Source organism: Lissotriton helveticus, chromosome 2_1, assembly GCF_964261635.1.
Source record: "Lissotriton helveticus chromosome 2_1, aLisHel1.1, whole genome shotgun sequence".
NCBI classification, from domain to species: domain Eukaryota; kingdom Metazoa; phylum Chordata; class Amphibia; order Caudata; family Salamandridae; genus Lissotriton; species Lissotriton helveticus.
Window position 1 is genome coordinate 211229521 of NC_136059.1, and position 13837 is coordinate 211243357.

Genomic DNA, 13837 nt, shown 5'->3' on the forward strand with positions numbered 1-13837 from the left:
GAATTTTGGGTGGGTTTTGGTGCATTTATCCTCATACTTTGGCTCATCATGGTATTTACTTTGGGACGCTTCATTGAGGGAAAATATGCTAAAATGGACACAGCAAGTCAGAACATCAACTTGGTCCTCAAACCACACACATCTTCACACGTCGAGAAAAGAGAACTTTCTTCAGAACTTTCTTCAGCCAACTTCACAGCAATTCCAATACCTGGTGGGGTAGCCTGGGACAACACTGACTATGAAATGTATGGTCCGGTCGAGATCCTGAAATATCCACACCAAATTAAGATCTCTTTGAGTGACTTTGCAAAACCAAACTCATTTGCTGATGATTGGGACTTTGAAAGTATAAACAATATGATGTCTGACTTAGTAATGTCTGCTAAATTTACAAAACATGATTATTTGCAAGGTTCTACAAATTATGATAGTATGTATTGCTATAACCACTATGGTAACCATTTCTTGCATAAATCTGCACAACCTAGAAATGTTTTAAATTATAATCAATGGGAACATTGTGCTACACCTCCAAAAGGGAGCTCTAGAACCGTTTATGACAAATATTCACACTTTCAAGGTTTTAACACTAGTAATGCTGAAACATTTTATTATAAATTGTCAAACAAGACAGGGACCAAAACCATGATATCCAACACAAAATTGATTTATTCTGATTCATTCTTTGAAAAAATGAATACTTTTGGATTCGATTATTGGGACAAAAATGTTGATTTGAAAAGTGTTTGGGGTACAAAAGAATGGCAAGTACAGGGTATAGAGGCTTTGTTTAGAGCCTGCATGATCCCAGAACAAATGATATTTTTAAATGACACTGTTCAACAAACCACCTGTCTTGGCTTAGCCAAAATCAAAGATTTAAATAACCCGTCTATTCCAAAGCCAACAATGTTTAGCAATAACTCTGATACAGATGAAGAAATAGACATAAACCATATACTTAACCAAAACAGAACACATCCTGATTGGAAACAATGGTTGATCTGGCCCACAGATACAAATAACTGTCAAGATAGATTCCTGAATAAAACACAGGGTTTCAAAATGACCAGGCCAGACCCTAGATATCCCCAAAGACATCACCCAGGGATAATAACAACCTACAGTGTGGGCAAATTATGCCTTCAATGGCTACAGTCTTCCACACTGCCTGAAATTAAGCAACACCTAACTTTACTTACTGATGGTGCTGACTTGCGTGATTTCATAATGGGACCACGCAAACAGCGTCAAAAGCGTTTCATAGCAGCCTCTGTATATGCAGCATACAATGAGGCCTGGAAGGTTACTCAAATTGAAACAGCAGAGAGAATACGTGAAATTGATCGTATTAATTTGGAAAAATCACTTTCTGTAGTGGACAATGGGTTAATGACTCTGTCCTCCAGAATTTTTTCATTGGACAGCATTGTGTCTTCAGCAATCGATATATTATCGCAAGACTTACTGTTATTACAACATGGTCAGTCACAATTGCGTTCTATTGTACAGCTTGGCTGGACGTTACAAAATCTGCGTTCTGGCTATGTGCCTTGGCGTTTAATCAACACAACGTCACTATTCCAAATCTTTAACCTTACTGATAGACAAATCGGTATGGCGCAGAAGGGTGCTGATTATACAATCTTGAGCATTGAAAAACTAGAAAGATTACCGTTGACAATGTCAGAACGACCTGTCAGTGAATGGATAATCCATGGAATCATAAATATTCCAATCTCAACCTTCAGGTTTCAATACTGCCAAAAATATATACAGGCTGGCATGTACGAGAAATTGGGAAAGGGGTACCTTAAAACAACTTGGAACCTGCCCTATTCACATGCATGTGTCAGTAACAAAGGACAGAAAGTGTTTCTTAGTGGCTACAATTGTGCTATGTCACTAAGCGGCACGCTTCTGTGTAACGGTATTAGTTTGCACGGAGCCTGTGAAGGGAATTCATACAACCTTTCATGTCACCAGCAAGGCGCACCTGCAACAGAGATAGAACCATTCTTTCAAAGACTCTATAATGGGAGTTACATTCTTATTGTAGACCGCAGATGTTGTAGTCTTATGCCCGGGACTCCTTATCTCGTCACTACGACGGCGAAGGTCAAGTGCTGTGGACGTTCTTTGTTCCCCAGCTCCTTTCCAGACAGGGAGGCAAGGGCATGGCCCGGTTTGAAAATTACTTCTATTCGAATAGACACTTTAAGCAGAATGAAAACAGTGCTTCTTCAGACGCCTACAAGGCTCACGTCATCTAAAGAAACGTATGATCTACAAGTCGCAAGGACGACTGCAGAGATACATACATTATTATCAACTAATTCCCCCGTACATTTCGCGGAAATCCTGAGCGAAATCTTAAATATTTCTGATACCACTGGGGTCTCAAAGGTATTTAAGACAGTATTTTCGATGGCATTAACACCATTCAAAGCCATACTGGGTATTTTTCCAGATTTCGTCCATTCGATTTTTGGCGGACTTCCCCTGATCCTGGGACTAATTGCAGGAATCCTATTCCTAGTCCTTATTTTTCGTTATGGCAACCCATGTCACAGAACAAACTCTCACGACAATGGAAGATACGATCCTAGCCATTGGATACCGGGACCGGATATCAAAAATCCTGGGACTCTCCCGGCTTAGAGACCTAAACATGACTTGGTTTCTATCATTTCGACCAATGTGGCAAAGGTGTGTTTTACCTGTACTAAGGTGTCTGCTATGCGGAGAAGAATGCGTGTTAGACACCTGTCTGGCGCTACAATCGGATGCGCCGGTGGATGCAGATACACTGCTGGTTCCTACCAAGGTTCACGCTTTGTGCTGCCCTCAAAGGCTGCAAATTCTGATGACGGCATTCCTGGAATCTTCACCACTGCGATTGAAGAGTAGTGAAGTTCAAGATGAAAGCAACATCGAACAGGTACGACCTTCTGTCAGCAATGCAAATCAGAATGTCAATGCAGACAATCATGCGCATGAATGCATGGTTACCCCTATTTCCGACTTAGTGGAACTTTCCCATGAAGCTGTTGACAGTTTTTTCGAAAGCCTGAATGATATGATGTTCTCTCCGGAACAGAAATAGAGACTTTTGAGTAAACTCGCACACGGCGTTCCCTGAATTCGGCCTTCAACTTTTAAAAAATAAAGTCACATGAACAATTACAATCCAGTTCACGGACAGCAACTTTTTTCAGCAAGCCCTTAAAATATTTTTCTATATATTTTTGCCCCGGGACACTGATCTTCTGCTTAAAGTAAGAAACTATTCCTAGAGAACTAAGATTTCTATTTTTTTAGATACTTTATAGACTTTATATAGACTTTAGCTGCCCGCTGGTATGTTCACAATATATTTTATGTGATGAAATGGTTTCGACTTTTTTTCTGTATAGCCATATTAAGAGCCATTTCATGTGTATTTCTCATATACCAACAAGCAATAATGCATAACGATGCGTGTTTACTTTTGCATTTAATTCATAGCTTAAGTGCATACAATATATATGACTGCAATTTTTCAGTATATTTGAAAATTTCAAAATGCATTTATGTATTTTGGGGTGGTAAGGTATACACTATACTCTATAGTATGTTGTACTATGTTATACTATGCATAGATTAGTAGATATGACCATAGTTAGCATGGAGTGGGTGTCGTGTATTTCTATAGGTTCTGAATCGATCCCCCTATTCCTGACCCTATTCTGGTTAAACTACCTAGCTAGTTAACTAACAGTCAGCCCATGAGGCAAGAAATCCCCCATGATGCAGATACCGTTATCTGACGCAGTCACACTACGGCACAGGAACGTGTTATCTGATTAGGTCATAACGCTTGAGATCTAATTAGACAAGCGACATTCCTCCAGCCCCTGATAAGGCATACGACGTTCTCATAACAAATCAAACCTATGACAACCTGGATAATCCGTGCGGCCATTGTTTTGATTTCACAGAGAACTTTAGTAAAGAATGTGCTAACGAGCAAGTCGTATGACATCTTTATTGACGTACCTATGTCCATCCTTACGTCAATCCCGGCACCTTTAAGGTATAAATATTGCCGACCTTGCCCTATGCAAAACACACACGTGGTGACAGGACGGAGCAGCCATACTTGCCGAAGCCGAGAGCAGAAGCAGACCCCGCAGGCAGCAGCCCCGCCTTCCTGACGCGATGAGAGACGCGCTGCTATCTCAAGCCGAGAGACCCAGCACCGGCGCTACCGGGTAGCCCTCGCAGGCAGCCTGGAATATCGAGAGCAGAGAAAGAGATACCATTCCTCATTCATCCTAAATTCCAGGTACAGAACTGAATAACCCCTCCTAGAGAATTCTTTAGTTATTCACTTGGCAAAAACAAACTTAACTTAAACTGTAACTTTCTATTCCCGCCCACGCATTAGACTTAGGTCAGGTACACGGGGTAGGCGTATTTAGAAACACCAGTTGAGTACGTTTAGTCAAATATATATGTGTATGTAAATATATTTTAATCATTTTAAAACATCATATGGCTCAGAAACCATATCAATGTTTTTACAGTATTATTTTATACTATTGCTTTTAATGTATGCACTTTACTTAACTATAAGTATTGCAATAATATCGATCCATTTCTCTTGTACGAGAAAAGAGACTGATCAATAAATAACATCTTTTATTGAACACGCCCGTCTCTTCCTTTTCTCTACATTCTGATGAGACTAAGAATGCACGTACTGACTGAGTAAAATAATTGCCTTGTGCTCACACGACTCTCGAGATTGACTCTTGATTAGGGGAGAGCAAAGTTGTCATGTTCTATGGTTGTCAGAAACTAAATCCTTTCTTGTCTAATCAGGGGAGTTAATCCTTCCTTGAACATTCGAGAAAGTTTCTAGCGAACTCTGAGCTTAGCTGGCAAACCCAAAAATTAAGTCTAGTATCGACAGTAGTAGACCTAGTTAACGTCTGGCCTAGGCCTTTACTGCTGTAGGTACTATTCCAATGCGCAGAGCCTATTGGGAAAATAGGAGCTACACTACAAGGACTCAGGCTGTTATAGTAAAATGCATTCCAAAAAAATGTAGAATATGTCTATTCACCTTACCCGTTCCAAACTAGAAAATGTGTTTTAGTAAAATGCAAGGGATACTGTTGGTTGTCCAGAATAACACTGTGCATCTGTGTGTATTTAGGTACCAATATCACACTAGTTTTTTAATACTTCATGTGTTTTCACACACATCAATCCTCAAAGACCTATCCAGTACTCACCTTTTAACATAATTAGAAAGTAGTGATTTCTTATATAAGTTGAAAATACTCATAGCAACAGGTATAGAACACCACTTCAACACAAAATATTGTGTATGATGAGGACAGATTTACATAGAGAAGAAAAGCTACACACAGTAACTTATACTATCCTTCTAAACATAAAAGTGTATTTGAAAACACTGAAATATATTATGTTGAACAATTTGGTCTCTTTTAATCCTGAAACTCTCTGGTCTCTACTAGCCAAGCATGTCTTTCTATTCAATACCATACTGGTGCGTTGCAGAAAGCTGTTCTGAAGCCATGTTCCATTTTATACATCTCTGTAATAAAAGTCTCTGGCACTTTTTCAATATATGTTCAAAGATAGTAGGTCTTCAGGTACACTCAGTATATATGTTAACTTTCTCAAATATCTTTAGAAGATACAAACCATCTTTGCACAGATATGTACTCCGTCCATCTTTTGTTTCTTCAGGTTTGTAGAAGCACAGCACATTCCCCATTTTCTATAGTTACTTATACTTATCTTAAAAACAATATTTAATAAAAAAAAGTATATAATATAAAATTAGCATCTGTGGAAGACAAGAAAAAATACAGTTACAATATATATTTTACAATAAAGAATATTCTGTAAAACATTTCATTTGCCTTTTTTGCTGTTCTCAGAATATATTGAATTTCACTAGAAACAGTGAGTTCAATTGTACTCATCACATAACAGCGGGCAAAAAAAAACCAATCAATAGGATTATCTTAAAAAAAACATTCAACATTCTCAATAACAATCTAAAAAATAGAAGTAAAACATATGTTAAATGCTTATTTCCAAGAGAAATTTCTTACGTAAATATGAAACATCTCAAAAATAATAAAATAACAAAACATTATTATTAATTTTCATACACTGTAAATAATGTTATTTATGCTAACAAAATATACAACAAAAAGTCCTTAATTGTTTTAGATACTTTTTCTCATGGCCAATTAGTATGTCTCAAATCCTTTGTTTGGAAGTTGTTCATTATTAATCCTAAGTGTCCGCATTCCAACCTTCTGATCCGGAACCACGACATAATTTGCTGCGTCCTCCAGGGATCACTGACATAATATCGAGGGACATAATATCAACTATCAAAAATATCGGCGACAAAATATCGACAGACAGAATATCGAGTTTGTATCTACAAACAGGTAAGTACAAAAATATTGAGTAAAACATATCGTTTACAAAAATATAGTTTATAAAAATATCGACTTTACTAAAAACAATGTAAAATTAAATTATTATTAAAAATGTATTACTAAAATATACTTAAAAAAACTTAAATTAACTTATAATAATTAAATAATTAATGAAAGTAAAAAAAAATTAGAATCATATTTGTTAAAACATATATATATATAGTAACATAATATAATTAAATAATATCCAATATTATTACCGTACGATAGCGGAAGTGTAAACATTACTATTCCCACTCCAGAGAGTGCAACAGTAGGGAAAGCGTTGGATAGCGTAGGGGTAAAAATTACTAATCCCACTCCAGTGGGTGCAACAGGAGGGAAAGCGTTGGATAGCGTAGGGGTAAAAATTACTATTCCAACTCCAAAGAGTGCAACAGTAGGGAAAGCGTTGGCTAGCATAGCGGTAAAAATTACTATTCCCACGCCAAATAGTGCAACAGTAGGGAAAGCATTGGACAGCGTAGGGGTTAAAATTACTATTCCCACTCCAAAGAGTGCAACAGTAGGGAAAGCGTTGGACAGCGTTGGGGTAAAAATTACTATTCCCACTCCAGTGGGTGCAACAGTAGGGAAAGCGTTGGATAGCATAGGGGTAAAAATTACTATTCCCACTCCAAATAGTGCAACAGTAGGGGAAGCGTTGGATAGTGTAGGGGTTAAAACTACTATTCCCACTCCAAAGAGTGCAACAGTAGGAAAAGCGTTGGATAGCGTAGGGGTTAAAATTACTATTCCCACTCCAAAGAGTGCAACAGTAGGAAAAGCGTTGGATAGCGTAGGGGTTAAAATTACTATTCCCACTCCAAAGAGTGCAACAGTAGAGAAAGCGTTGGATAGCGTAGGGGTAAAAATTACTATTCCCACTCCAGTGAGTGCAACAGTAGGGAAAGCGTTGGATAGCGTAGAGGTAAAAATTACTATTCCCACTCCAGTGGGTGCAACAGTGGGGACGCATTGGATAGCGTAGGGGTAAAAATTACTATTCTCACTCCAGTGTGTGCAACAGTAGGGAAAGCGTTGGATTGCATAGAGGTAAAAAGTACTATTCCAACTCCAAAGAGTGCAACAGTAGGGAAAGCGTTGGCTAGCATAGGTGTAAAAATTACTATTCCTACTCCAAATAGTGCAACAGTAGGGAAAGCGTTGGATAGCGTAGGGGTTCAACTTACAATTCCCACTCCAGTGGGTGCAACAGTAGGGAAAGCGTTGGATAGCGTAGGGGTAAAAATTTACTATTCCCACTCCAAATAGTGCAACAGTAGGGAAAGCGTTGGATAGCGTAGGGGTTAAAATTACTATTCCCACTCCAAATAGTGCAACAGTAGGGAAAGCGTTGGATAGTGTAGGGGTTAAAACGACTATTCCCACTCCAAAGAGTGCAACAGTAGGGAAAGCGTTGGATAGCGTAGGGGTTAAAATTACTATTCCCACTCCAAAGAGTGCAACGGTAGGGAAAGCGTTGGATAGCGTAGGGGTAAAAATTACTATTCCCACTCCAGTGGGTGCAACAGTAGGGAGAGCATTGGATAGCGTAGGGGTAAAAATTACTATTCCCACTCCAGAGGGTGCAACAGTAGGGAAAGCATTGGATAGCGTAGGGGTAAAAATTACTATTCCCACTCCAAAGAGTGCAACAGTAGGGAAAGCGTTGGATAGCGTAGGGGTTAAATTACTATTCCCACTCGAAAGAGTGCAACAGTAGGGAAAGCGTTGGATAGCGTAGGGGTAAATATTACTATTCCCACTCCAGTGAGTGCAACAGTAGGGAAAGCGTTGGATAGCGTAGAGATAAAAATTACTATTCCCACTCCAGTGGGTGCAACAGGGGGGAAAGCATTGGATAGCGTAGGGGTAAAAATTACTATTCTCACTCCAGTGTGTGCAACAGTAGGGAAGGCGTTGGATTGCGTAGAGGTAAAAAGTACTATTCCAACTCCAAAGAGTGCAACAGTAGGGAAAGCGTTGGCTAGCATAGGTGTAAAAATTACTATTCCCACTCCAAAAAGTGCAACAGTAGGGAAAGCGTTGGATAGCGTAGGGGTTCAAATTACTATTCCCACTCCAGTGGGTGCAACAGTAGGGAAAGCGTTGGATAGCGTAGAGGTAAAAATTTACTATTCCCACTCCAAATAGTGCAACAGTAGGGAAAGCGTTGGATAGCGTAGGGGTTAAAATTACTATTCCCACTCCAGTGTGTGCAACAGTAGGGAAAGCGTTGGATAGCGTAGGGGTAAAAATTACTATTCTCACTCCAGTGGGTGCAACAGTAGGGAAAGCATTGGATACCGTAGGGATAAAAATTACTATTCCAACTCCAAATAGTGCAACAGTAGGGAAAGCGTTGGATAGCGTAGGGGTTAAAATTACTATTCCCACTCCAAAGAGTGCAAACAGTAGGGAAAGCGTTGGATAGCGTAGGGGTAAAAATTACTATTCCCACTCCAGTGGGTGCAACACTAGGTAAAGCGTTGGATAGCGTAGGGGTAAAAATTACTATTCCCACTCCAGTGGATGCAACAGTAGGGAAAGCGTTGGATAGCATAGGGGTAAAAATGACTATTCCCACTCCAAATAGTGCAACAGTAGGGAAAGCGTTGGATAGCGTAGGGGTTTAAATTACTATTCCCACTCCAATGAGTGCAACAGTAGGGAAAGTGTTGGATAGCGTAGGGGTTAAAATTACTATTCCCACTCCAAAGAGTGCAACAGTAGGGAAAGCGTTGGATAGCGTAGGGGTAAAAATAACTATTCCCACTCCAGTGGGTGCAACAGTAGGGAAAGCGTTGGATAGCGTAGGGGTAAAAATGACTATTCCCACTCCAGAGGGTACAACAGTAGGGAAACGTTGGATAGCGTAGGGGTAAAAATTACTATTCCCACTCCAAATAGTGCAACAGTAGGGAAAGCGTTGGATAGCGTAGGGGTTAAAATTACTATTCCCACTACAAAGAGTGCAACAGTAGGGAAAGCGTTGGACAGCGTAGGGGTAAAAATTACTAGTCCCATTCCAGTGGGTGCAACAGTAGGGAAAGCGTTGGATAGCGTAGGGGTAAAAATTACTATTCCAACTCCAAAGAGTGCAACAGTAGGGAAAGCGTTGGCTAGCATAGCCGTAAAAATTACTATTCCCATGCCAAATAGTGCAACAGTAGGGAAAGCGTTGGATAGCGTAGGGGTTAAAATTACTATTCCCACTCCAAAGAGTGCAACAGTAGGGAAAGCGTTGGATAGCGTAGGGGTTAAAATTACTATTCCCACTCCAAAGAGTGCAACAGTAGGGAAAGCGTTGGATAGCGTAGGGGTAAAAATGACTATTCCCACTCCAGAGGGTACAACAGTAGGGAAACGTTGGATAGCGTAGGGGTAAAAATTACTATTCCCACTCCAAATAGTGCAACAGTAGGGAAAGCGTTGGATAGCGTAGGGGTTAAAATTACTATTCCCACTACAAAGAGTGCAACAGTAGGGAAAGCGTTGGATAGCGTAGGGGTAAAAATTACTATTCCCACTCCAGTGGGTGCAACAGTAGGGAAAGCATTGGATAGCATAAGGGTAAAAATTACTATTCCCACTCCAAATAGTGCAACAGTAGGGAAAGCGTTGGATAGCGTAGGGGTTAAAACTACTAATCCCACTCCAAAGAGTGCAACAGTAGGGAAAGCGTTGGATAGCGTAGGGGTTAAAATTACTATTCCCACTCCAAAGAGTGCAACAGTAGGGAAAGCGTTGGATAGCGTAGGGTTAAAAATACCTATTCCCACTCCAGTGGGTGCAACAGTAGGGAAAGTGTTGGATAGAGTAGGGGTAAAAATTACTATTCCCACTCCAGAGGGTGCAACAGTAGGGAAAGCGTTGGATAGCGCAGGGGTAAAAATTACTATTCCCACTCCAAATAGTGCAACAGTAGGGAAAGCGTTGGATAGCGTAGGGGTTAAAATTACTATTTTCACTCCAAGGAGTGCAACAGTAGGGAAAGCGTTGGATAGCGTAGCGGTAAAAATTACTATTCCCACTCCAGTGGGTGCAACAGTAGGGAAAGCGTTGGATAGCGTAGGGGTTAAAATTACTATTCCCACTCCAGTGGGTGCAACAGTAGGGAAAGCATTGGATACCGTAGGGGTAAAAATTACTATTCGCACTCCAAAGAGTGCAACAGTAGGGAAAGCGTTGGATAGCGTAGGGGTTAAAATTACTATTCCCACTCCAAAGAGTGCAACAGTAGGGAAAGCGTTGGATAGCGTAGGGGTAAAAATTACTATTCCCACTCCAAATAGTGCAACAGTAGGGAAAGCGTTGGAGAGCGTAGGGGTTAAAATTACTCTACCCAATCCAAGGAGTGCAAACAGTAGGGAAAGCGTTGGATAGCGTAGGGGTAAAAATTACTATTCCCACTCCAGTAGGTGCAACACTAGGTAAAGCGTTGGATAGTGTAGGGGTAAAAATTACTATTCCCACTCCAGTGGGTGCAACAGAAGGGAAAGCGTTGGATAGCATAGGGGTAAAAATTACTATTCCCACTCCAGTGGGTGCAACAGTAGGGAAAGCGTTGGATAGCGTAGGGGTTAAAATTACTATTCGCACTCCAAAGAGTGCAACAGTAGGGAAAGCGTTGGATAGCGTAGGGGTTAAAATTACTATTCCCACTCCAAAGAGTGCAACAGTAGGGAAAGCGTTGGATAGCGTAGGGGTAAAAATTACTATTCCCACTCCAAATAGTGCAACAGTAGGGAAAGCGTTGGATAGCGTAGGGGTAAAAATTACTAATCCCACTCCAGTGGGTGCAACAGGAGGGAAAGCGTTGGATAGCGTAGGGGTAAAAATTTACTATTCCAACTCCAAAGAGTGCAACAGTAGGGAAAGTGTTGGCTAGCATAGCGGTAAAAATTACTATTCCCACGCCAAATAGTGCAACAGTAGGGAAAGCGTTGGATAGCATAGTGGTTAAAATTACTATTCCCACTCCAAAGAGTGCAACAGTAGGGAAAGCGTTGGACAGCGTTGGCGTAAAAATTACTATTCCCACTCCAGTGGGTGCAACAGTAGGTAAAGCATTGGATAGCGTAGGGGTAAAAATTACTATTCCCACTCCAGTGGGTGCAACAGTAGGGAAAGCGTTGGATAGCATAGGGGTAAAAATTACTATTCCCACTCCAAATAGTGCAACAGTAGGGAAAGCGTTGGATAGTGTAGGGGTTAAAACTACTATTCCCACTTCAAAGAGTGCAACAGTAGGGAAAGCGTTGGATAGCGTAGGGGTTAAAATTACTATTCCCACTCCAAAGAGTGCAACAGTAGGGAAAGCGTTGGATAGCGTAGGGGTAAAAATTACTATTCCCACTCCATTGGGTGCAACAGTAGGGAGAGCGTTGGATAGCGTAGGGGTAAAAATTACTATTCCCACTCCAGAGGGTGCAACAGTAGGGAAAGCATTGGATAGCGTAGGGGTAAAAATTACTATTCCCACTCCAAATAGTGCAACAGTAGGGAAAGCGTTGGATAGCGTAGGGGTTAAAATTACTATTCCCACTCCAAAGAGTGCAACAGTAGGGAAAGCGTTGGATAGCGTAGGGGTAAAAATTACTATTCCCACTCCAGTGAGTGCAACAGTAGGGAAAGTGTTGGATAGCGTAGAGGTAAAAATTACTATTCCCACTCCAGTGGGTGCAACAGTGGGGAAAGCATTGGATAGCGTAGGGGTAAAAATTACTATTCTCCCTCCAGTGTGTGCAACAGTAGGGAAAGCGTTGGATTGCGTAGAGGTCAAAAGTACTATTCCAACTCCAAAGAGTGCAACAGTAGGGAAAGCGTTGGCTAGCATAGGTGTAAAAATTACTATTCCCACTCCGAATAGTGCAACAGTAGGGAAAGCGTTGGATAGCGTAGGGGTTCAAATTACTATTCCCACTCCAGTGGGTGCAACAGTAGGGAAAGCGCTGGATAGCGTGGGGTAAAAATTTACTATTCCCACTCCAAATAGTGCAACAGTAGGGAAAGCGTTGGATAGCGTAGGGGGTTAAAATTACTATTCCCACTCCAGTGGGTGCAACAGTAGGGAAAGCGTTGGATAGCGTAGGGGTAAAAATTACTATTCTCACTCCAGTGGGTGCAACAGTAGGGAAAGCATTGGATACCGTAGGGGTAAAAATTACTATTCCAACTCCAAATAGTGCAACAGTAGGGAAAGCGTTGGATAGCGTAGGGGTTAAAATTACTATTCCTACTCCAAAGAGTGCAAACAGTAGGGAAAGCGTTGGATAGCGTAGGGGTAAAAATTATTATTCCCACTCCAGTGGGTGCAACAGTAGGGAAAGCGTTGGATAGCGTAGGGGTTAAAATTACTATTCCCACTCCAAAGAGTGCAACAGTAGGGAAAGCGTTGGATAGCGTAGGGGTTAAAATTACTATTCCCACTCCAAAGAGTGCAACAGTAGGGAAAGCGTTGGATAGCGTAGGGGTAAAAATTACTATTCCCACTCCAAATAGTGCAACAGTAGGGAAAGCGTTATATAGCGTAGGGGTAAAAATTACTAATCCCACTCCAGTGGGTGCAACAGGAGGGAAAGCGTTGGATAGCGTAGGGGTAAAAATTTACTATTCCAACTCCAAAGAGTGCAACAGTAGGGAAAGCGTTGGCTAGCATAGCGGTAAAAATTACTATTCCCACGCCAAATAGTGCAACAGTAGGGAAAGCGTTGGATAGCGTAAGGGTTACAATTACTATTCCCACTCCAAAGAGTGCAACAGTAGGGAAAGCGTTGGACAGCGTTGGCGTAAAAATTACTATTCCCACTCCAGTGGGTGCAACAGTAGGTAAAGCGTTGGATAGCGTAGGGGTAAAAATTACTATTCCCACTCCAGTGGGTGCAACAGTAGGGAAAGCGTTGGATAGCATAGGGGTAAAAATTACTATTCCCACTCGAAATTGTGCAACAGTAGGGAAAGCGTTGGATAGTGTAGGGGTTAAAACTACTATTCCCACTCCAAAGAGTGCAACAGTAGGGAAAGCGTTGGATAGCGTAGGGGTTAAAATTACTATTCCCACTCCAAAGAGTGCAACAGTAGGGAAAGCGTTGGATAGCGTAAGGGTAAAAATTACTATTCCCACTCCAGTGGGTGCAACAGTAGGGAAAGCGTTGGATAGCATAGGGGTAAAAATTACTATTCTCACTCCAGTGGGTGCAACAGTAGGGAAAGCATTGGATACCGTAGGGGTAAAAATTACTATTCCAACTCCAAATAGTGCAACAGTAGGGAAAGCGTTGGATAGCGTAGGGGTTAAAATTACTATTCCTACTCCA